Here is a 22,405-nt window from a genome sequence, read left to right on the forward strand (position 1 = left end):
TTTACAGGGATAAATAAACCCCCCACAAAGGTATAAATCCCCCATTCACACTGGTTCTCACGTGTAAGGATCGCATTTCCAAAAACCCATGAGATTGACTGGCATCACGTGACTTGTGAGACCAGGGAAGCAGAAGTGACCTGTGCTTCTGGTACAGAGAATTTCATGTTAGTTTGAAACCCTCCACAGGCTTTTTTCCCTTTGCTAATAGTTAAAAATATGGCGGCCCCAAGTGGCCTTGTGTCCCTGATGATCAATGTGCAGAGTCACCTGCTGCTTGGATTGGGGAAAAATATAACTAAGCCGCTGTGATTTGGGGTTCTTTCTTTGCACACCTGGCCTATTCTGAGTAGGAGGAGCTACCTTCATGGAAACTAACATGTGACATCAACAGCAATGATAGTTAAGAGGCAAACTGATATCTAAGAAGACTATACTAATGGCCATTTGTCAATTCTTTGATGAAATTTTTGATGAAATTGAGTGTGGTCTGAAATAATTTGGGAAGTAAAAGAGCATAGAGCCCAGTACGGACATGTAGAGCTGAAAGAGGAAAGTGCTTTTTATCATCAAGAGGTAAAAGATAAAATTCACAAGGTTTTTGTTCAAGAAAGGATGATAGAGCTTATATGGCAAGGATCAAATCAAGGGTATAGTTTCTCTCCATTGTTAGAACTTCTAAGTGCATTAAAAAGACACCTGGTAGATTTTTTTTTAGATTGAGAGACAGAATGTGTGTACGATCCAATGTATCTTTTGACAAGTTCCTTTGATAAGGTCATGCTTTTTAGTTATTTCCTGTAGGTCGCAAAGTAGTGTGGTCATATCTACAGCATATTCTTTTAACAAAGTTTCTCTGATTGAGTAGATTCTAAAGAAACCTCCAATGATTTTTTGCATGCTTAATTTATTGGGTCTTCTTACTCCTAAACAACTTGTCGTTCTTTGTGTAAATATTTGTCAATTTTTCCCTTCCAAACTGGTGTGATTCCTTCTGGCAACAAATTGATTTCATCTAGTAATTACCCAGACTTTCTTATAATAGGAGATGCTGCCTTTTCAGAGATATTTGCATCATCTTAATAACAAAATCCATACTTAAGCAAATATTTTGCTATATCTTAGGCCTAGGGGTTTCTCATGTTGGATATTGCAATCTTCTAAAGTACCCTGGGTGCATGTAGTTTTGTTTTTTAATAATTTCATTTTGGCTTGTTCATTGCTGGTATATAGAAGTTAAAATTGATTTTTAAAATATTCTAGTGTCCCATTACCTTGTTGAATTAGTTTGTTTAAAAGTGTTTTTAGTGATTCCTTAGAACTTTATACATAAAAGATCATGCCATCTTTGAATAGAGCTATCTTTCTTTCTTACAATCTGTATGAATTTTGTAACTTTCTGTTGTCTAATTTTCCTGAATAGGTCCTCTAGCTCAAAATTGAGATGTCTTCTAGAGCAGTTTTAGGTTCACAACAAAATGAGAGTAAGGTACAGCCATTTCCCATATACCTGCTCCTATACACACACAGCCTCCCCATTATCAGTGTCTCCCACCAGAGCCGTAAGTTTATGACAACTGATGAACCTACAGTGACACACTACAACCACCTGAAGTCCATAGTTGAAGTTAGAGTCCCCTCTTGGTGTTGTACACTCTCTGGATTTGGAAAAATGTACAGTGACATGTATCCATTGTTATAATGTCATTTAGAATATTTTCACTGACCCAAAACTCCTCTATGCTCGGTATGTTCATCCCTGCTTCCCCCAAATCCTGGAAACCACTGATCTGTTTAATGCCTCCAGAGGTGTGTCTTGTCTAGAATGTCATATAGTTGAAATTGTCCAGTACACAGCCTTTGTGGATTGACCTCTTTCACTTAGTAGTATGCTCTTAGGTTCTTCCCTATCTTTCAATGACTTGATAGCGCATTTCTTTTTAGCATTGAACAATATTCCATTGTCTGGCTGGACTCCAGTTTACCCACACCCACTGAAGGACATCTTGGTGGTTATGGAGAGTGTTGCTTTCAACATCCGTGTGCAGCTTCTTGTGTGGACAGAGTCTTCAACTCCTTTGAGGAAACAGCGAGGAGTAGGATTGCTGGAACATACTGTAAGAATATGTTTAGTCTTGTAAGAAGTTGCCCAACTCTCTCCCAAACTGTCTACACCATTTTTCATGCTCGTCAGCAGTGAACGAGAGTTCCTGTTGCTCCACATCCTCATCAGCATTTGGTGTTGTCGGTGTTGTGTCTTTGGTGCACTCTGATAGGTTTTTGGCCTTTCCCTAAAGGTATGTGGGAACATGTGATGAGGAACATCTTTTCATATGTTGACTTGACATCTGCATATCTTTGGTGAAATGTCTGCTGCTGTCTTTGTCCTAATTTTTAATCAGGTTGTTTTCTTATTGTTGAGTTGTAAAAGTTCTTTGTATATTTCAGATAACAGTCCTTTATCAGATGTGTCTTTTGCAAACATTTTCTCCCTGCATCGGGCTTCTCATTTTCTTGAAATTATCTTTCCTCTAGTGAGTTGTGTTTTTTTTTTAATTTTTAAAAAAATGTTTGTTTTTGATAGAGAATGGGCAGAGGAGGGGCAGAGAGAGAGAGGGGGGGAGACCCAGAATCCAAAGCAGGCTTCAGGCTCTGAACTGTCAGCACAGAGCCCAATGCAGGGCTCAAACTCACAAACTGTGAGTTCATGATCTGAGCCGAAGTTGGACACTTAACTAAGTGCCCCTCCTCTAGTGAGACTTTGTAAGTTTGTTTATTCTGAAAGAGAGCGAGTGGGGTAGGGGCAGAGAGGGAGAGAGATTATCCCAAGCAGGCTCTGTGCTGTCGGCTGTCCGAGCTTAATGCAGGGCTCAATCCCATGAACCACAAGATCATGACCTGAGATGAAATCAAGAGTCAGACATTTAACCCACTGAGCCACCCCAGAGCCCCTCCTTTAGTGAATTGTTGTGTTATACTTTTCAACCCCAGACTTTCCATTTATTTCTCTTTAATAAGTTCTGTCTTCTTGAGACATTGTCATATCTTCCTTTAATTCTTTAAACATGACTTTTGTCCTTTTAACATCTTTGATGTCTAATGTATCTATAATGTCTAATAGCTGTGCTCAGACTTTTAAATTATATTTTAGCTTGAAAAGTACTGGATTTTGTCAAATTCTGCCTGCACATTACCCCTGGGTCAGCAGAAGCCACATTTTGTTCAACATCTGTGCTTAAGCCCTCTTGGCCAACCAGATTTTAGCCTTTACCATTTTCTGTGCATCTGGCTTAGAGGCTCCTACTACAGTTCAAGTTTAGATCTTTGCCCCATGTTCAGTCAGGGATTAGGAGTTTGGAAATCCCTTCCCAATCACTTCTGGAAGGGCACAGTCCTGGGCATGCATGCACTATTCCAGAGCACCAGGGATGGTTGTGATTGTATTTTTGAGCCCAGTTTTCTAAGGAGCCCAGTTTCTGAGTTGCTTATGGATCACCCAATGTTTGGTTAGAGCTTGTGCTTGATCCTCTAGTGACAGTGAGGCTTCTGCCCTTTGTTGACGGATGTGTGACTTGGGGACCATTTTTACATCTGTGTCACACACAGTTCTAGTTTCTCCTGAATGGGTTCAGCCTAGCACTTGTGCAGAGACTTCTCAACCCTCAAAGTTGGATGTGAAACCAGAATGGCTCTTAATGGCTATGTCTTTCCTTGATTGTGCTCAACTTCTAATTGGCCTACCATTGTGCTGTTGGCTACCATTATCATGGAGCTATGGGCTCCCTCTTAAACACTCCACTAAGATCTCTGTTGTTTTGTCAATGTCTTTGAGTATGGACACCTCCATATTCTTTCCCAAAGTCCCCTCGTAGAACAGAAGAGTCCCTCTTCTACAGAGCCTGCCCTTCTGGGGCATCCTACAGGAGCTTCTGTAAGAACTTCTAGGACATTGTACAGGAGCTGGGGATAAGGACAGTGGCCCCCTTCTTCTGTGGTGGTGACATCTTGCTCTAAAAGCACGTGCTGGGTGACTCGTGGTACCTAGTTGGCTTGGCTTTTCCCTCCAGCATGAAACTTACACCTTAAGAACAAAGCTGAGGCAAAGATAATTTGGGCCATTCTTGGCTTGCTACAACCCGGAGTGGAGCTCCCATCCTATGTGGGGAAAAGGGAGCCTGGTGCTTTCGGCTATGCCTTCTGGGGAAATTGCTTCTGCCATCAGGATCTAAAGGAAATTAGAAATGCTAGTGATTTACTCCTTTGGCAAAGAACTAGAGTCCTAGCCTGTGAGCTACAGGAAGAGGGAAGCCTATATTTCTAGTTGCCCCACACAGAGGAGTGTTTTTGCCACAATGAGCTAGGGGCATGTGGGAGGGAGTGGGTCAGATGCCACAAATTTTCACTATTCTGTCCAAGCATGCAGACCTTGAATTTTTTTTGTTGTTGTTGAGAGAGTATGTGAGCAGGATTTAGGGGTGGGATAGAGAGAGAGAGAGAATCCCAGGTAAGCTCCACACTGTCAGTGCAGAGCCCAATGTAGGGCTTGAACTCATCAACCGTGAAATCATGACCTGAGCCGCAATCAAGAGTCAGACACTTAATTGACTGAGCCACCCAGGCGCCCCAGACCTTCATTTCTATATGTCAGTACCCACTACAGGAATCGAGGATTCTTGGAGAAGTAGAGAAACTTCAAGATAAGCCTAGAACATCTTGTGCCAAAAAGTAAATCAGTGTTTAATATGGGGACATGTCCCGAGACAGTCTGGAGGGGTTCCCTGCAGGCACAATCTGGAACAATCTGAGCATAAAAACTGAATTAAAGAAGCAAATATGAGTCTAGACTGATGTAAATAAATGAATGTTGGGAAAGAGAAAACGGTCATGTAGAGCAGAAAACTAATAAATATAGAAACAATTTTTATGATTTTATTATAAAATCACTTTTTGCCACCATCAGTCATGACTGATACAGGCAAGTATTAAGAGATGGGTAAAATGGATAAAATTTTAATGAACAGAATATTTACATAATCTCAAAGTATCTCTCTCCAGTTACTTATTAATCACAAAAGAAACAATAGTAATTTTATAGGGAAGAAAACTGGTTGACACCATCTAGTGATATGATCAACTTAGTAACACCAGAAAATGGATAAGCTGACAGCCTCTGTCTTCTCAAATAATGCTCTGGGAGGACACAACACCGAGTCTGTGGTGTTCCTACTAAGAATGTGTGATCTGGATCGAGCCACAAGGAAACATCAGGCAAATGCAAGTTGAAGGCCATTCTGCAAAATAACTGGCCCGTGTCCTTCAAGAATCTTAAGGTCACGAAAGGCCAAAGAAAGGCTGAAAACGGTTTCATACGAAAGGCGAATCAAGGTACTCAACAACTGAATGTGATTCTGGACTTGACTTGGTCCAGGAAAATATTATTATTAGGACGGTTGGTAACATCTTAACATGACCTGTGGTATATATGAGAGTAGTGTATCGGTGTTAGGCATCCTGATTTTCATACATATATTGTGACTGCATAAGAAAACAGGCATATTGGGGCGCCTGGGTGGCACAGTCGGTTAAGGGTCCGACTTCAGCCGGGTCACGATCTCGCGGTCCGGGAGTTCGAGCCCCGCGTCAGGCTCTGGGCTGATGGCTCAGAGCCTGGAGCCTGTTTCCGATTCTGTGTCTCCCTCTCTCTCTCTGCCCCTACCCCGTTCATGCTCTGTCTCTCTCTGTCCCAAAAAAATAATAATAAACGTTGAGAAAACAGGCATATTTAGGAAATAACCACTGACTTTATTTATGGAAAAAGAGATGTGATGTTTATAAATGATCCTCACATCATTGAGAAAAATATCTGTATTTGAAAATTCATAAGGAGTCATCAGAAAAGTACATAGCGTTTGACCACTATATGAAATTTGTTCTAAAATAAATGGCAATGGAGAAAAATCCATTTGCATTGCTATTAAACAACAGGTTAATTTTAGTCATTTGTTTCAGTAAAAACAGCTTCACTTTGCACGACCAGGAATAACAGAATGTTTAAGGAAACTGCTTAATCGACCTGATGTAACATTATGTACCCACTAAATATCATTACCAAATACATGGTTAACATAACCATATAAAAGCATTGATGATGGCTGTATAAAATTAGCATGTGAGCTCGGAGTGGAAAGAAATTTGAAAATAATTTAATTTGTGATGCAATTCTGAGCGTCTTCCTCTACTTTCTGTATCCTTGGGTTAATGTCCTTTAATAGCAAGTGCATTAAAAAGCTGAAGTGATCAGTCTTAGAGCCCAGCACAAACACACTGCAAATGTTCTGAGCCTACGGCCACTGAATTCAAGTGAATTCATTCTTACGGGCATTAAATGAGATGGAAACACTGATGGGTGTAGTGTTCACCCAATTCAGGTTGGGGACAGATTACCCATTTGTTAGGACAATGTAACTTCAGTCCTTGCCTTCCCATGTTGTATCACGGCCCCCACGACAGCCACGTGGTGTCCATGAAAAGACCACTCCAATTTATTGCCTTTCTTGGGGAAGCAGGCGCAGAGAGCAGCACTTCCTAAGTTCTGTTTGTTTTGTTTGATATAATTGAGCTCAGTTGGATACATTCATGATATGTACTCTCTGCAGCAGAGGATAAAACAAAGGTTTTGGCAAGGAATTTTTTTAAAAGCTCCAACTATAACAACAAACAAACACAAACCTCATCTGCAAGCCACTGGTGTGCTAGCCATGAGCACGGAAAATCAAAGGAGGGAAAAGAAGGGTAAAAAATTCAGTTTCTGACTTTGTTCTGCTAAAATGATCTGAGCTAGGACAATTGTTCTAAGAAATGATGAAAAAAAGCCATTGATGACATTTTTTTTAATTGACAGAGTTAATGCTAGATCAAACCTTGACTACAGAGAACTTCAGCTTCGTTCTTGTAAGTATATTTTCAGACCTATTTAGCCTAAATTCAATTAATAGCCTGATTCTAGGTTTCAAAAGTACTGCAAAATCAACCCGAGGCAGGACGAAATTTTTAAAGCTGGTTGTATTTATTTGCCACTTTTAAGAACATACCTGTGAAGAATCCCACTGAGGTGTTAGATGGGGGGAAGTCAGGCAGGGGATTTCATGGCAGATGAGCCCATTAAGGCTCGAGAACTATCCCTCTGGACAGGCAGGAGGTCTCCATTGGTCTGTTCAGGATTAGTTAACGCAAATCCTCATGCTCCTTGGTCAGGAAAGAGTCTTCAGTCAGGTCCAATGCCAGCCTCGCATATGTGGGGTCACTCAAAGTTTACGACTCTTTAACAAGGCTGGAGGGTTAGAATAATTTTCAACCAACAGTTTTCATCTTGATATTTCCTAGGCAAGTGCTCCTATCCAGGGAGATTTTTCCTTTTACACAATTATAAAGAAGGGTTTCTAGTAAATGTGATCTTGGAGAAGTAATATTATGAAATTAAGTCGGAGAAAGTCTATTTCAAAAGCAATCCAATCCATGAGTTACATAAACAATGATGAAAAATGACTAAAGAAAAGTAATCTCAAGGGAGAGGACTGGCCTATGCTCCATCCAAACCAGAAATCAGCCAATACAAATGGATGTCTTTACCAAGTATACATATGAAATACATTTGTAGGTATGTATGCATATATACGTAAATTTACAATCCAATGAATACTTTATGTATATATAAATATAGTTAACATATTTGCAAAGTTTAAGAGTAAGAATACAAGAGAAACCTACACACATCCTACTCAGTTCAAGAAATCACACACTACTGGTTCCTTTGAAGTCCATTTTCTCTGCAGATCATTAACTTGCTTTACTTCAGTTTTATCATCCTTCCTTTCAGTGTTACGACCCTCAAATCAGGCTTGATCCCACACTGTTATTAAATTTATGAAGTATCATGCCACTGATAAGGTTTGTAGAATCTAGGAAATAAGGTCAACTGGGCATTTTTATGAACTCCAAGAAGGAAATAATTTGCATTCTAAGTGAGTAGGGGAAGAAGAAGATTGTAATACCCAAGGAAGGTATTTCTCCTCCCCTGAAATACTGAAACTTACCAATTTTTCCTCTGTGGTCCTAGGTTGTCTGGCTGGGGCTCTGCAAAAGACAAGGGACCAACAGAAGGTTGTCAACACGTGTCTCCCCTCCACCTGCCCATACTCGGTAATCAGGGACTCAAAGGGGTAGCTAGAGCTTGGGTTGATATAGCATCAGAATGAAAGAACCGTAGCTTTTTAGTCAAGCGACAAGACAAAGGAAAAGGACTTTGGGTTTCTAGGGCAGGGAAAGGGAGGAAGCTAAGGGCTAGCTAGTAATGTTTATGAGGTCCCCCTGGTACCGTCTCTGAGCTGACTGGGGTCTAGAGTTGTCTCCAGTGATTCACATCTGTCCTTCCTGGTAGAGAAGGGAGAGGAGACACCTTTACATATGTTTCTTGTCTCTGCTTCTCAGTTGCCTTCAGCTCAAAATAATCCTTAACCAAAGTGGCACAGTCTGCTACTCTTCAGTGTCAAAAAAAAAAGAAAGAAAGAAGGTGGAATAGGAGAAAGGAACCTAGAATATGGGCTCTGGAAACGAGCACAATTCAATGTCATTATGCAGACTGCTGATCTTTTGAGATGTGATTAAATAGCTAACAAATACGTCTCCATAAATCTGTGTCTTAGAGTGGTTTAATTTCCTTCGTGCTAGAAGTTTTCATTAGCAGATTCTTGAGAGCTGAACAGGATAGGATGATAAAAACTCCAAGAGAAGGAGAAACCCCATGGGAACAGATTAGGGTACCTTCATCTTTCTACAGATTTTTGGAAGTTGAAACACAAGGCCATGGGTAGAAAATGATCTTCAGGCCCGTGTATGAGAGAAAAAATCGCCAATATCTAGAAAAGAGCAATTTGCATTTTAAGGTGTATCCAGTGATCTGAGAGATAGCACCACATCGGGTGAATAATAACTTCACCTGCTGCAAGCTTTTCTTAACATCTCTATTTAGTGCTTGAATGCACCCTTCTATTTTGTTCTATCTGCTACTCTCCCAAAGTACCGAGCCCTACACAATATCCAAAGCCCTCATTTTTAAGGCTACCTACATCTAATTCTTAGCACGGGTTGTAGGTGTGCAGACTAACTACGAAAAGCTGTATTCCCACATCTTTTTTTTTTTCCATATCACAGTGAAAATGTAAATTGCAAATCTCTTTACTTCTCAGATTGTGTGCTGGGTCCCCTGCAGTTACAGAAATACTATTCTCTTATCATCAGAAGGTCAGAATCTCCTTACCTGTGTGGCCATGGAAGCACTGTTCCTCCTTCCCAAATTGGATCCTTTTCTTAAAAAGCTGCATCTTCTTTGCCTGAGGGCACTTTTCTGATCTTCATGTATTTCAAAGCAAGCTTCGTTATCCAGAAAAGAAAAATTATGATGGTCTCTGCTTCTCTGAAACTATAAAAACTCACAAGAAGGGAGTCCCTGTCAAGTCACCTGAATTTCCCCCCATTAAATAGCTGATTTATTCAATAATAGTGGCATAGGAATATTCCTCAGACACCTACTCTACAGATAAACACATTCTCAAAATTCCATCTAGCCCTTTGGAGGCTTTTTCTATATACTGGGCTTACAGCCTGTGAGGATTGTTATGTGTCAACTTGGTGATGTCATGGTACCCAGATAGATGGTTAGACATCAGTTTAGATGCAGCTGGGAAGGTATGTTTTACATGAGATTAAGATTTAATTCAGAATAATTTGAGTAAAGCAGATTATTCTCCATGATGTCGGTGGGCCTCATCCAATCAGTTGAAGGCCTCAAGAGAAAAAGACTGAGGTCTCCCAAGGAAGAGGGGATTCTGTAAAAAGTAGACAGCTTTTCATACTCAAACTGCAGCATCAACTCATCCCTGGGTCACCAGCCTGCCTGCAAATTTCAGACTTGCCAGCCCCCAAGATAACATGAGCCCATCCCTTTAAATCCAACTCTTTATATCTAGTGGAAGGTACATCCATCTCATTGGTTCTATTTTCCTATACAACTCTGGCAGGTAGACTGCTTCAGCAATTTTGTTGGTGTTGTGAAGCAGGCTTCACACTGAGCTAAGAGCCCAATGCAAGGCTCGAACTCACAACCCTGAGATCAAGACCTGAGCTGAGATCAGGAGTCAGATGCTTAACTGACTGAGCCACCCGGGGCCCCAACTGCTTCAGTACTTTTAAACACATTTAAATACATCGACCAAGATGGCCTTCACATTACCCTCAGCTCCATCAAACTTTTTACAAAGGCACATGATGTTCCTTTCTAGAACATTCATGTGAGGAAGCTTATCAATATTTTTTCCTGCCTCTTTGAGATGATAAATCTTTTAAAAAGCATCTTGCCGGTTTTGCATCCCATCTTTTTGAATGTAAACATCGAGGGAGATAGACCCCCCCCCCAAGCCCCCCAGCACGCCAAGTCTCTGTGAAAAGATAGGAGCCTAATGTTGATGTGTCCCTTGCTCCTGGTTGTAAAACTACTTCCTGTCCCAACGGTACTACAGAATTTATTTTTCCTTTGGGTAAATCCAGTTAGCAAACACAGAGGAGTTGGGTTCTGCCTCTCATGCCAGCACTTACGAACTCTTTTCTGCCCTCATTCAACTTCAGTGAAGTTGAGCTCAGTGACATTGAGTTGAGTGTTGTCCTGTCCCCTGTTGTAAATAGCCTAGAACAGAGTCTGTCTTCCATTAATGTTGCTGCAGCTTTTGCTTTGGCCAGAGCAAGAGACCATTCTTTTCTGAATTAGATACCGAAGTTACTCGCGATTGGCCAGAAGTCAACAATGAGGTTTCCATGGTACAGTCAGATCTCTTTAGTCATTCACAAATTGTGTACCTGCCTGAAAATGAAATTTCTGATTAAAAAAATTTTTTAAAGCATACTCTGCATGGGAGACATAAATAGTAAATGTAAGCCTAGGAGTTAAAAAAAAAGTTTCCAGTAAAACTTTGAACCTAGAGAAAGTCTGGTAGCTACATGCAGTGAAGGTCAAGGTTCTCTCTTTGCTCTACCTTTCTCAATTCACCGGGAGAGCGTTAGATCCTTTCTCCTGTGGCATCCATTTCTTCTCGCTCCATTGATCAAAACTTAACTCTGCACTGTGAACAAAGATTAAATCAAAATGTCGAAGCTGGATATCCAAAGTCCAACATAACACTTTTTATCCAAAATTAAACAATCCTAGGAAATGAAGGCTAAGGTGTCATTCTGATATTGGAGGACATGGTGTGTTTGTGAATGTTTACTGGTGAACGCCTAATGTCAGCTTTAGACTTTTTTTTTTTTTGCCTCTTGTGCTAATCTAATTCCCTAGAGATGAATATTTAAATATTTTGTCTGTGGAATTTAGCCTCACAAATTAAGCATTTATGAATTATAGACTAGAATCCTATTCATATTGTGAGATAATGAGACACAATGGCCTCCTCTTAATCATATTAGAGAGGCCAGGGCCCACTGTCTGGACATAAGTTGGATGGTCAATTTGTCTTGACCTGCTTTGAATTGAAAATTATTGTGCTAACGGGTGTCATTTGCTGGGATGATTTATAGCCTTCCTACACAGTGTTCCCACTGCTTAGTCATAACCTAGAATCTGTCTGCACAGACAGAACATCAAGCCATCCCTAGACTGGCCGGTGCTCAGAGAATTTACACTTCCGGAACGATTTACGCAAGAGCTGGATGTAAGACGCAGGTAGAATCAGTGTATTTACTCATTCAACAAAGAAGCGGCATACACTTAGTACACGCGGCAACTCTAGATTCCAGCCAGGTATTCACAAAGCAGAAAGCTTCACTGAGTTCTGTGTGTGGAATTTTTAGTGGGGCTTCATTAGGTAGTCATGATTTATTAAATCACTGGACATGAGATTGAACTCAATCTCCAAGGCCCCCCCCCCACCCCTCCTCCCAGAAGTCAAGGTAGCCCAAAGTTACAATGCTCTAAGCAGGGGTTGGTCTCTTTGGGGACCAGCCTCCATCCTGAAGCTAACTAGGGCTTGGCCATGAGTGCCCTCATTAGCATAATAGATACACACCTGTCACTCTAATTCCAAGGGTTTTACAAAGTCTTTGCCTGGAACCAGAGGCAAAAAACAGAACAATTCTGTATTAGACCACAGATGACGGCTCTAAAAATTTAGGATACGTGAGAGCTACAAAGGTGACTAGTTCAAGGTTCACCCTTTGTGGATACGAACGGAGGTTCAGAACTTCCTCTTTTTCAAGGGCATGTAAAGAATTCTACCTCGTTGATGAGTGTGGAAGTTGACATAATCACTTGAGAACAAGTATGTGGCACTAGCCACTAACCCTAAGCATACGAATACCCCTGATTTAGCAAATCCACTTCTGGGTAAACACCTGATAAAAGTGTCCACTGTCAGGAAAAAATGACACATTTGAAATGCACACACACCCACACCAAAGATTACTGGGTTTCGGTCCAGGTCACCCTCTCCATCTTCTAATTCATTGTTTTTGAGCTATTTTCTAATCTACCGGTGCTAAGAAACTAAAGTTCTGTAAGTTATCGTTTTTCCAGAATAATTTAATGGATTTAATTTTGTGTAATGCAATAGATTATTGTCCTGTAAATGATGACAAGTTTAGCATTTACACATAAATTCATTTCCACATTCCCGATTGCCTGTATATGGGTAAATTGTTTGAATTCTCCTTTGAACCAATGGAACATCTTGCTGGCCTCCTAACTGAGTTATATAAAATCTATGGCATGTGGGTTTTTTTTACATTTGCATGAAACTTATGATTTTGCCCTTTAAAAAAATTGTATCAATTGCCACCACCAAAACCAAATGGTGGAAAACTTATAGAAATATTACATATATGTGGGTGAGAAAGGGTTAACATTGAGTCTGCAACTCTCTTTCATCCTCCTTTAAACACACTGATGGAATTTACTACCTTGAAGATAAATGGCAGTCTTCTGGGGCTGCTGTATACTGATTTCTTACCTTATTTTTTAGCATGCTACACCTGGTCTGTCTGGGTTGTATATTGTACATAAGGCTCCAGCAGGGATGTGCAGGGGCTGGGAGTCTTCACTTCATCCCTCTGAACCCAAAAAGCAATCTTGGTGTAGAAGACAAGTTGACCTATGGAGCCGCATCTAGAAAGAGGCAAAGTAGTGCTTACTTCTGACATTAGAGCATTTTATTAAAATCCTGCTGGATTCTGATCTGATACTCCTGGAGGTGTAACTTTGTGGTCACAGTGTATTTGACTCACAATCCACAACTGATAAATGTGCAGGTAGTTTAGAGCTCAATAAAGTTAGAGGTTAACCAGAAAATATTGATAATATAATTTATTGGCCTTTAGACAGCCAATCTTATACATAATTTAGCAATCTTAGACATATTTAGACATTTTCTTCTTGACTAACCAATCTCCTTCTTTCTCAGTTGTTAAGCGAGCTCTTAAAGTCTTGATGGTTCCCTCATTGATGAGTTGAATAAAATTTTGAGAATTGTGCTTTATATCCTATTATCATTAAAGGCTAAGTTAAAAAAAAAAGGCATCCTAATAAACTCGTAAAAATGGAGGTCATATATTTCATTACATACCATTAAATATTATTTAAATTTTAAATACTGTTTAAATTTCACTATTTTTATGACTACATGTAACAGTTCTTCAACTGAAAAGTTTAGTCAAGAAATGTTCTTATAGGAAGACGAGTTCAATATTTATCTCAACAACTTGGATTCATAGTTACGTTTTTAGGATATTTATGGTTGGGGCCACTGTGGACTTCTGTCTTTCTTATTTATGGTCCTAGTGGCAAATAACAGTTTTTTTAAGAAGCTACCTGTATCCATTTCTTCACACCAATAGCAATATTCACCTTAACAGAACTGTGTGCCTTTGTGGGGGGGTTAACATCTTAACTAAAGTTTTGTTTACAACAAGCAAAACAAAATAAAACAAAACCAAAAACCCTACATGTTGGTTTGGATGGGATATTTGAAGAAAATGTAGAAAGTGTTATCCAGAGTTAAAGAAGTTTGTTTTTGTTTTCCTTTCATGTCTTGCAATAAGTTCCATATTCTAGTCTTACATGTAAGGAGTGTGAATGTCATTACTTTCTATTAACAATAAGGAAAATAACTGAAAAAATCAAATCATCTCAGATCTGCCAGAGATAAGGTCGCTGGGCAAACCGATGCACCAAATTTGGAGACATAGATGGAAACAGAGAATCACAACTTATCAGAGTGAAACCCACGAGCAGAAACTTTTGCTGGAACCAGAGCTAGGTTCCTTTTACCTCGTACATCATGTGCCAATGCCAAGAAAAAATCTGAGAGTACTAAAAGGTCAAAATCTCAGTTTGAAGAAATAGAACAAGCATTAGAACCAGACTCATATGTCAGGGATGTTAAAATTAGCAGAGCAGGAATTCAAAACAACTCTGTTAATGAAAAGAGATTATACAAGAACAGATGTGTAATGTAAGTAGTGATGGAAATAGTGATGGAAATTCTCAGAATCAATTAAAAATATGAGAGATCAATAACACTGTCACAGAAAGGACACAACTGAGGAAAGACTCTCTGAACTTGAGGACATTTCGATAGAATCTTCCAAAACTAAAAAGCAAAGAAAACAAACAAACAAAACCCCAAAAAACCCATGCCACAGAATATGCAAGAACCCTAGGGCAACTACAAAAGATGTGATACTTGCATATGGGGAATACCAGAAAAAAGTAACAGAAGAAATATATGAACCAATAATGCATGAGAATTTCCAAATATTAATGTTGGACCTCAAACTACCAATCTAGGCAGCTTGGTGAAATAAATGTAAAACAGCATAAATATAAAACAAATAAATATAAAACAAAAAGTTAGATTTAGGCATACCCTATCCAAACTTCAGAAAATCAAAGATAAAGAAAAACCTTTAAAAAAGCCCAGAGGATAAAAATACCTTATCTAGAGAGGATCAGAGGATTAGATCTGATTCTCAGAAACGATGCAAGCAAGAGGAGAACGAAGTGAAATATTTAAAGTGTGGAGAGAGGGAAAATGTCACCAATCTAAAATTCTTTACCCTGTGAAATTATCCTTCAGCATTTAAAGAGAAATACTTCCTCACACAAGCAAAAGTTGAGCAAATGTTTTGCCAGTAGATTTGCTTTGCAAGAAGTATTAAATTTTCACAAAGTGAGTATTGAGGGAAGGTATCTCAATATAGTAAAGAACATATCCAAAGTTAACATCATACTCAATGATATAAAGTTGAAAGATTTTCATCTAAGATCAGGAACAAGACAAGGATGCCCACTCTCACCACTTTTATTCAATATAATATTGGAAATCCTAGCCACGGCAATTAAGAAAGAAAAAGAAAGGCATTAAAATTGGAAAAGAAGTAAAACTGTCACTATTTGCAGATGACATGGTACTATATATATTAAATAATTCTTAAGACTCCACCAAAAAACTATTAGAATAAATTAATTCAGTAGAGTCACAGGATATAATAACATACAGAAATTGGTTGCACTTCTCTACACTAAAAATAAGTTATCAGAATGAGAAATTAACAAAACAATCCCATTTACATTTACACCAAACAGAATAAAATACCTAGGAAGAAATTTAATCAAGGAGGTGAAAGACCTGTACTCTCAAAACTCTGAGACACTGATAAAAGAAACTGAACCTGGCCCAACTAGAAAGATACACCGTGTTCGTGAATTGGAAGAATACTATTGAAATGTCCATACTACCCAAAGCAATATACATATTCAGTGCAATCCTTGTCAAAATATCAGTGACATTTTTTACAGAACTATAACAGAGAATGCTGAAGTTTGCATGGAGCCACAAAACACCCTGAAGAGCCAAAGCAAACTTGAGAAAGCAGAACAAAGCTGGAGGTATCATGCGCTCTGATTTCAAACTATGCTACAAAGTTGTACTAATCAAAAAGGTATGGTAATGGCACAGAAACAGACACACAGATCAGAGGATAGAGAGCCCAGAGATAAATCTATGATTATATGGTCAATTAATCTATGACAAAGGAGGCAAGAATATACAGTGGGGAAAAGACCATCTCTTCAATAAATGGTGCTGGGAAAATTGAACCACTATATTATACTGTATACAAAAATGAATTCAAAATGGATTAAAGACTTGTATGTAAGATCTAAAACTATAAAATTCCTAGAAGAAACCATAGACAGTGGACTCTTTGACATTAATCTTAGCAATTTTTTTTTGTTTATTTTTGGATCACCCTTCTCAGGCAAGGGCAACAAAGGCTAAAATAAATGAGATTAGATGAAACCAAAAACTTTTTGCACAGGGAAGGAAACCATGAAGAAAACGAAAAGGCAACCTATGAATGGAAGAAGATATTTTCAAATCATATATCCTAAATACATAAAGAACTTGTAGAGCTTAATATATATTACACACACACACACACACACACACACACACACACACACACATATGTATATATCAACCCAATTAATAAATGGACAAAAGACTTGAAGACATTTTTTCCAAAGAGGACATTAGATGGCCAACAGACACATGACATGATGCTCAACATCACTCATCATCAGGGAAATGCAAATCAAAACTACAGTGAGCTATCATCTCCTATCTTTCAGATTACCTATTATAAAAAAAACAACAACAAAATAACAAGTGCAGCCAGGATGTGGAGAAAAGGGAATCCTTGTACACTGTTGGTGGGAATGTGCATTAGTGTAGTCACTATGGAAAATGGTATGGAGGTTCCTTTAAAAAGTTAAAAAGAGAATTACTATGTGAACCAGAAATTCCACTTCTTGGGTATTTATCTGCAGAAAATGAAAACACCAGTTCAAAGAGATACATGCACCCCTATGTTCACTGCAGCATTTATTTACAACAGTGAAGATACGGAAGCAATGTAAGTGTCCATCCATAGATGAATGGTTAAAGATATGGTATACAAACACACACACACACACACACACACACACACACACACACAAACACACACACACACACGATGGAATGAAATCTTACCATGTGTGACAACATGGATGGAACTAGAGGGTATTATACTGGGTGAAATAAGTCAGACACAGGAAGACAAATAATGTCTGATTTCAATTACATGTGGAAACTGAAAAACAGAACAGATGAATGAACAAAACCGAAACAGACTCACAGATATAGGAAACAAACTATAGTTACCAGAGGGGAGACGCTGGTGGCAGATGAAGGTGAAGGGGATTAAGAGGTACAAACTTCTAGTTATAAAAGAAAAAGTCATGGGGATGTAATGTACAGCATGTTAAAAGTTCTTAAGAGATTAATAAAATGATACAGGTCACAAACTGAGATGCAGGGGTGTCTGGGTGGCTCAGTCAGTTAAGTGTTCGACTTCAGGTCAGGTCATGATCTCATGGTTCATGAGGTCGAGCCCTGTGTCGGGCTCTGTGCTGACAGCTCAGAGCCCAGAGCCCTCTTCAGATTCTGTGTCTCCCTCTCTCTCTGCCCCTCCCCTGCTTTCACTCTGTCTCTCTCTCTCTCTCTCTCTCTCTCTCTCTCTCAAAAATAAACATTAAAAAAAAAAAAACCTCAGATGCACATAAAGAAAGAGCATCAGAGAAGGAATACGTGAAGGCAAAATAAAAACGTTTCCTTCTCTTATTCTGAATTAATCTAACAGATAACTGCTTAAAATCACAGCAACAACCTATGTGATTATGTATGTTTATGTGTTTGTAGTTACTTAGGTACAAATGAAATGAATGGCAGCAATAATGCAAAGGATAGGGAGAAAAAATAGGATTAATTGTCATTAGGAGGGCATCCCTAACACAGCATCAAACTACAGGAAGCTAAAACTGATAGAAACGCAAGGAGAAAGAGATAGATCCGTTGTCAAAGTTGGACGAATTCCTCTATGAGTTTAACATTCCTCTATGAGAAGTGGCAAGATTCTGCAGGCAAAAAGGTAGTAAGGACATACTGAATTCAACACATCAGACACTGGATGTAATATTGTCTGCAGACCGCTTCATCCAACAGCAGCAGTTACGGAAGCTCCCAGGGAACATTCACCCAGGGAGACCACATTCTGGGCCGTAACACATCCTAACAAATTTGAAAGAAGAGAAACCATACAATGTCGGCTCTCTGACCACGATGGAATTTAACTAGAAATCAGTACCAGAAGGAGAGCTGAAAAATCCCCTTAATTGGGAGACTGAAAAAGACACTTGTACCACGCAGGTCAAAGAAGAGATCCCAAGAGAAAGTTAAACATATTCTGAACTAAATGAACATGAAAACACAACTTGCCCAAATCTGTGGGATGTAGTCAAAGCAGTGCTTTCGCCCATCCGAATCATCCTCTTCGTGGAACAGCACAGAGACCCGCTGTCGCTCCTCCTCCCCCTGGGTCCTCGTGGTGTCTTGGGCTTTCAGGCCAGCTGCCCGCTGAGCTCCATCACGCAACAACACCGGCTTCCCCTGCACGACACTTACGTGGTCGGAGCTGAGGACGCTGCAAGCATACACAGGTTCCTGTCCACCCTCAGGTTTCAGCACATGTTCGTGGGTCCCACCTTGTCCACGATGAGCCCACTCTTCACTTTTCTTCCTTAACTGCCTGACATGTTGGGGCGCCTGGGTGGCTCAGTTGGTTAAGCGTCCGACTTCGGCTCAGGTCACGATCTCGCGGTATGTGAGTTCGAGCCCCGCCTCGGGCTCTGTGCTGACGGCTCAGAGCCTGGAGCCTGTTTCAGGTTCTGTGTCTCCCTCTCTCTCTGACCCTCCCCGTTCATGCTCTGTCTCTCTCTGTCTCAAAAATAAATAAACGTTAAAAAAAAATTAAAAAAAAAAAGACTGGATATTTCCCTCAACCTTCAGGAAAAATACAAAACGTTTACTCTCTTTTTTTTTTTTAAGAGAGTGTGAGCAAGCAAGCAAGTGGGGGGGGGGGAGGGGCCGAGGAGGAAAGAGAGAGACTCTTAAGCAGGCTCCTTGCCCAGTGCCTACCCCAATGAAGGGCTCGATCCCACACCCCTGGGATCAGACCCGAGCTGAAATCTAGAGGCAGACACTCAACCGACTGAGCTACCCAGGTGCCCCAAAATGTTCACTCTTACAATTCCTTTCACTGTTGTGCTGGAGCTGCTAGCCAAAGAAATATGGTTAAAGAAATAAAAGGCACACTGCTGGAAATGAAGATCCGGAACCGTCTTTACAAACAGCCTGGTCACTGGGGCGCCCGGGTGGCTCCGTCGGTGGGGCGTCCGACTTCAGTTCAGGTCATGATCTCGCAGTCCCCGAGTTCAAGCCCCGCGTCGGGCTCTGTGCTGACAGCTCAGGGCCTAGAGCCTGCTTCGGAGTCTGTGTCTCCCTCTCTCTGACCCTCCCCTGTTCATGCTCGCTCTCTGTCTCAAAAATAAATAAATGTTAAAAACAACAACAACAACAAAAAACCAGCCTGGTCATCTATGTAGAAACTCCTAAAGAATCTACATGAAAAAAGTACTAAAAAAAAGTGAGTTTAGCAAGCATACAGAATTTAAAACAAACAGGAAAAAGTACACTAAATATATGTGTAGGACTTGAACTCCAGAAAAGAGAAGTGTAATCTATCCTGACAGAGAGTAGGTTACTGGTTGCCTGAGGCTGGCCCTTGGTATAGGTTTGACTGGGCAGGGTCCCAAAAGAACCTCTTGAGGTGAAATTCTCTATCTGGAGGTGTTGGTGCTTATATTAATTAGTATGCACATTTTTTAAATTCATGTAAATCTGCACTTAACATGGAGGTATTATGGAAATTATATTCCAATGCATTTTAGAAAGTTTTGTTTTTATTTAAAAAAGATTTTTTTAGTAATATCTACACCCGATGTGGGACTTAAACTCATAACTCCAAGATCAAGAGTCACATGCTCTACTGACTGAGCCAGCCAGGAGCCCCTCAGAAACATTTTAAAAATCACGTATCTAAATCCAATTTTAAGACTACTGATAATCACTTTATAACAACATTCAAGAATATGTATGCTCACACTGTTACAAACACAGCCAGACTCCATTTAAATTTAGTAAGTTAAGTAATATGAACTTGAACAAGTCCCTGATGTCTTTGGACATAGAATTTTACCTTCATATACTTTGGGATCTCATCTAGGAACAAAGGATCTATGGGGCTGTTGAAAGAACTTTCTGTGATGATATAAATGTTCTGTATCTACTCTGTCCAGTATAATAGTCCAAAGCTACATGTGGTTATTGCATATTGAAAGATAACTACCTGGGGTTCTGCGTGGCTCAGCTGACTGAGTGTCCAACTCTTGATTTTGGCTCGGGTAATGATCTCACGGGACGTGGGATCAAGCCCCGCGTCGAGCTCTGCACTGACTGCGTGGAGCCCGCTTGGGATTCTCTCTCTCCCTCTCTCTTCACCTCTTCCCCACTTGCACTTCTCTCTTTCCTGATTAATTTAAAAAAAAATTACAAAGAATAAAGAAAGATTACTACCAAGCTAGGAAGCTATTTAGCAGCATTTGATTTTATTTAATTTAAACTTAAATAGCCATATGTGACTGGGGGCTACTATAACTGACACCCCGAAATAGTCTTTTTTATCTGAATCTAGTGAGTCTACAGCTATAACAGTATTTTAAAAAATCATCTCTTAAGTAACCTCAACGTTTTATTATAATTAGCTCGCACGAATAGTCTGTGATACAGTGTGAATTACAGAAGATACAATGCCACTACAGGGATGGATGGCAAATATATTGACCATAAATAAGCTGTTTAATTGGGAGGTGTGCAATTTCTGACTCCTGTTTGTGTCATCACACACACAACCTGCTGGTTGGATCAATTTCACCAAGTGTAGCCTGGGAAAGAAGAAAAACTACTCAGCTACATTTTAAATGGTGATCACTGTAGGTAAACAAGAACAATGGTGTTAAATTATTTTCAGAGGAGCGAAATATAGAAAGACTTGCATTTGGAGAACACCACCCAGTGAGCTTAGCGGCACGTTTTTGACAGTTTGCCTGACTTTGCTCATCCCTGGAAGTTGGCTCATTAAAATACTTTCTCCGCAGATCTGCTCCTCTTCTACCGTGTTTTACGACGTGCACAGCAGCCTTAAAGGTGAACGCTCATTTTCAAACAGACCTTCCTATAAGAAACAATGCTGAAAAATAATATTCTGGTTTTTTTGAGATGTGTGAATCAAGACCTCAAAGTACACGTCATCAACTGACTTGCCTTTAATACACCTACAAATCTTCACCTTGTAGGAAACAGAGTGATAAAAAAGGAGTCCCTGACATAACCTGCAATGTTTTACTGTCATTTACGGTCTGATTCATCCTTACGAAATGTCTACCCTATACACAGGGCAAGTTGAAATTAAACTTTTATTGTTCAGGTGAGTCTGGACTCAAAGGATTTGTTCCCATAGAGGAAAATTAAGGTTCCGTCTAGAAACTGTACTTAACTATATACACATATACATTCCATTATATATATTTATACTTCTACATGTGTATGAAATATGTCCACTAAAGCCTTATGGAATTAAATGCACAGATCGCACATAACATGTAATAAATGACATGTGTGGACAACATAATGTAAAACAGTTTACACACATCTTCCAAGCAACACAGCTCTTGTGAGAGCCTCATTTACATAACAGTCCCATGGTCAAATGGAACAGAGAATTGCTGTCTACCTTCCCTCTGGGACATGCACTGGGCACTTGTGTACCCTGAAGCACCTGAACTCTTACACAACAGTGGAAAGTGGATAATGTTGTCCAACCAAAGAGTTTATAAACGTATTTGGCCAAAGTACCCCTTTCTACTAAAACACTTACTGTGAACCAGCTCTAACACTCATGGTCCAAAGAACACACTTTGGGGAAAATCATCACGGAAAGCTCCATTCATTTTTCACTATAGGTTACAATACTCATTTCAGTACTGATTCAAATGCAATGGCCATAACTTACGATGTTTATTCTATTTTCCTAAGTTTGTGGCAGCCTTACCTAACATGTGTCTTCCTATATTTAGCCAAAACGGATTCCAATATAATAATATTTGCATGCATTTTTCATTGAAAATTACATCTTTGCACGCACGTGAGCTTATGCATATATTGTAATACATTCTGTATGAAAGCATACTTTTATATGTTATTTGTGACCTTATAGATGAAAAGATTCTATGTATAGTGAATGAACTGCAGTTTCCTGTTGACTGAAATGTACAAATAAACAGGAGACAAACTGCAAAAAAGATGCC

The 22,405-nt window shown here is 39.7% G+C and overlaps 2 long non-coding RNA genes across 13 annotated transcripts in view; one reads left to right on the forward strand and one right to left on the reverse strand.

The window, feature by feature from the left end:
• Nucleotides 1-22,405, forward strand: part of LOC123382342 — a 99,728-nt gene that overhangs the window by 73,166 nt on the left and 4,157 nt on the right. For 2 of the 3 annotated variants that reach the window (XR_006590597.1, XR_006590595.1), the window contains exons 2-3: nucleotides 6,902-6,951; nucleotides 8,117-8,199. This is a non-coding gene — a long non-coding RNA (uncharacterized LOC123382342). Of the gene's footprint in view, nucleotides 1-1,896; nucleotides 2,118-6,901; nucleotides 6,952-8,116; nucleotides 8,200-22,405 lie in introns of those variants that run through there. The other variant, XR_006590596.1, reaches the window with a different exon arrangement.
• The window catches only part of LOC109494948, a 415,303-nt gene that overhangs the window by 13,927 nt on the left and 378,971 nt on the right, over nucleotides 1-22,405 (reverse strand). For 6 of the 10 annotated variants that reach the window (XR_006590572.1, XR_006590571.1, XR_006590574.1 and 3 more), the window contains 6 exons: nucleotides 13,053-13,207; nucleotides 11,085-11,171; nucleotides 10,651-10,912; nucleotides 9,317-9,429; nucleotides 8,094-8,133; nucleotides 7,048-7,330 (listed from right to left, as the gene is read on the reverse strand). This is a non-coding gene — a long non-coding RNA (uncharacterized LOC109494948). Of the gene's footprint in view, nucleotides 1-7,047; nucleotides 7,331-8,093; nucleotides 8,431-8,820; nucleotides 8,916-9,316; nucleotides 9,430-10,650; nucleotides 10,913-11,084; nucleotides 11,172-13,052; nucleotides 13,208-22,405 lie in introns of those variants that run through there. The other 4 variants (XR_002738562.2, XR_006590577.1, XR_006590573.1 and 1 more) reach the window with 4 other exon arrangements.

This window comes from Felis catus, chromosome E2 (genome assembly GCF_018350175.1).
Source record: "Felis catus isolate Fca126 chromosome E2, F.catus_Fca126_mat1.0, whole genome shotgun sequence".
Classification (NCBI taxonomy): domain Eukaryota; kingdom Metazoa; phylum Chordata; class Mammalia; order Carnivora; family Felidae; genus Felis; species Felis catus.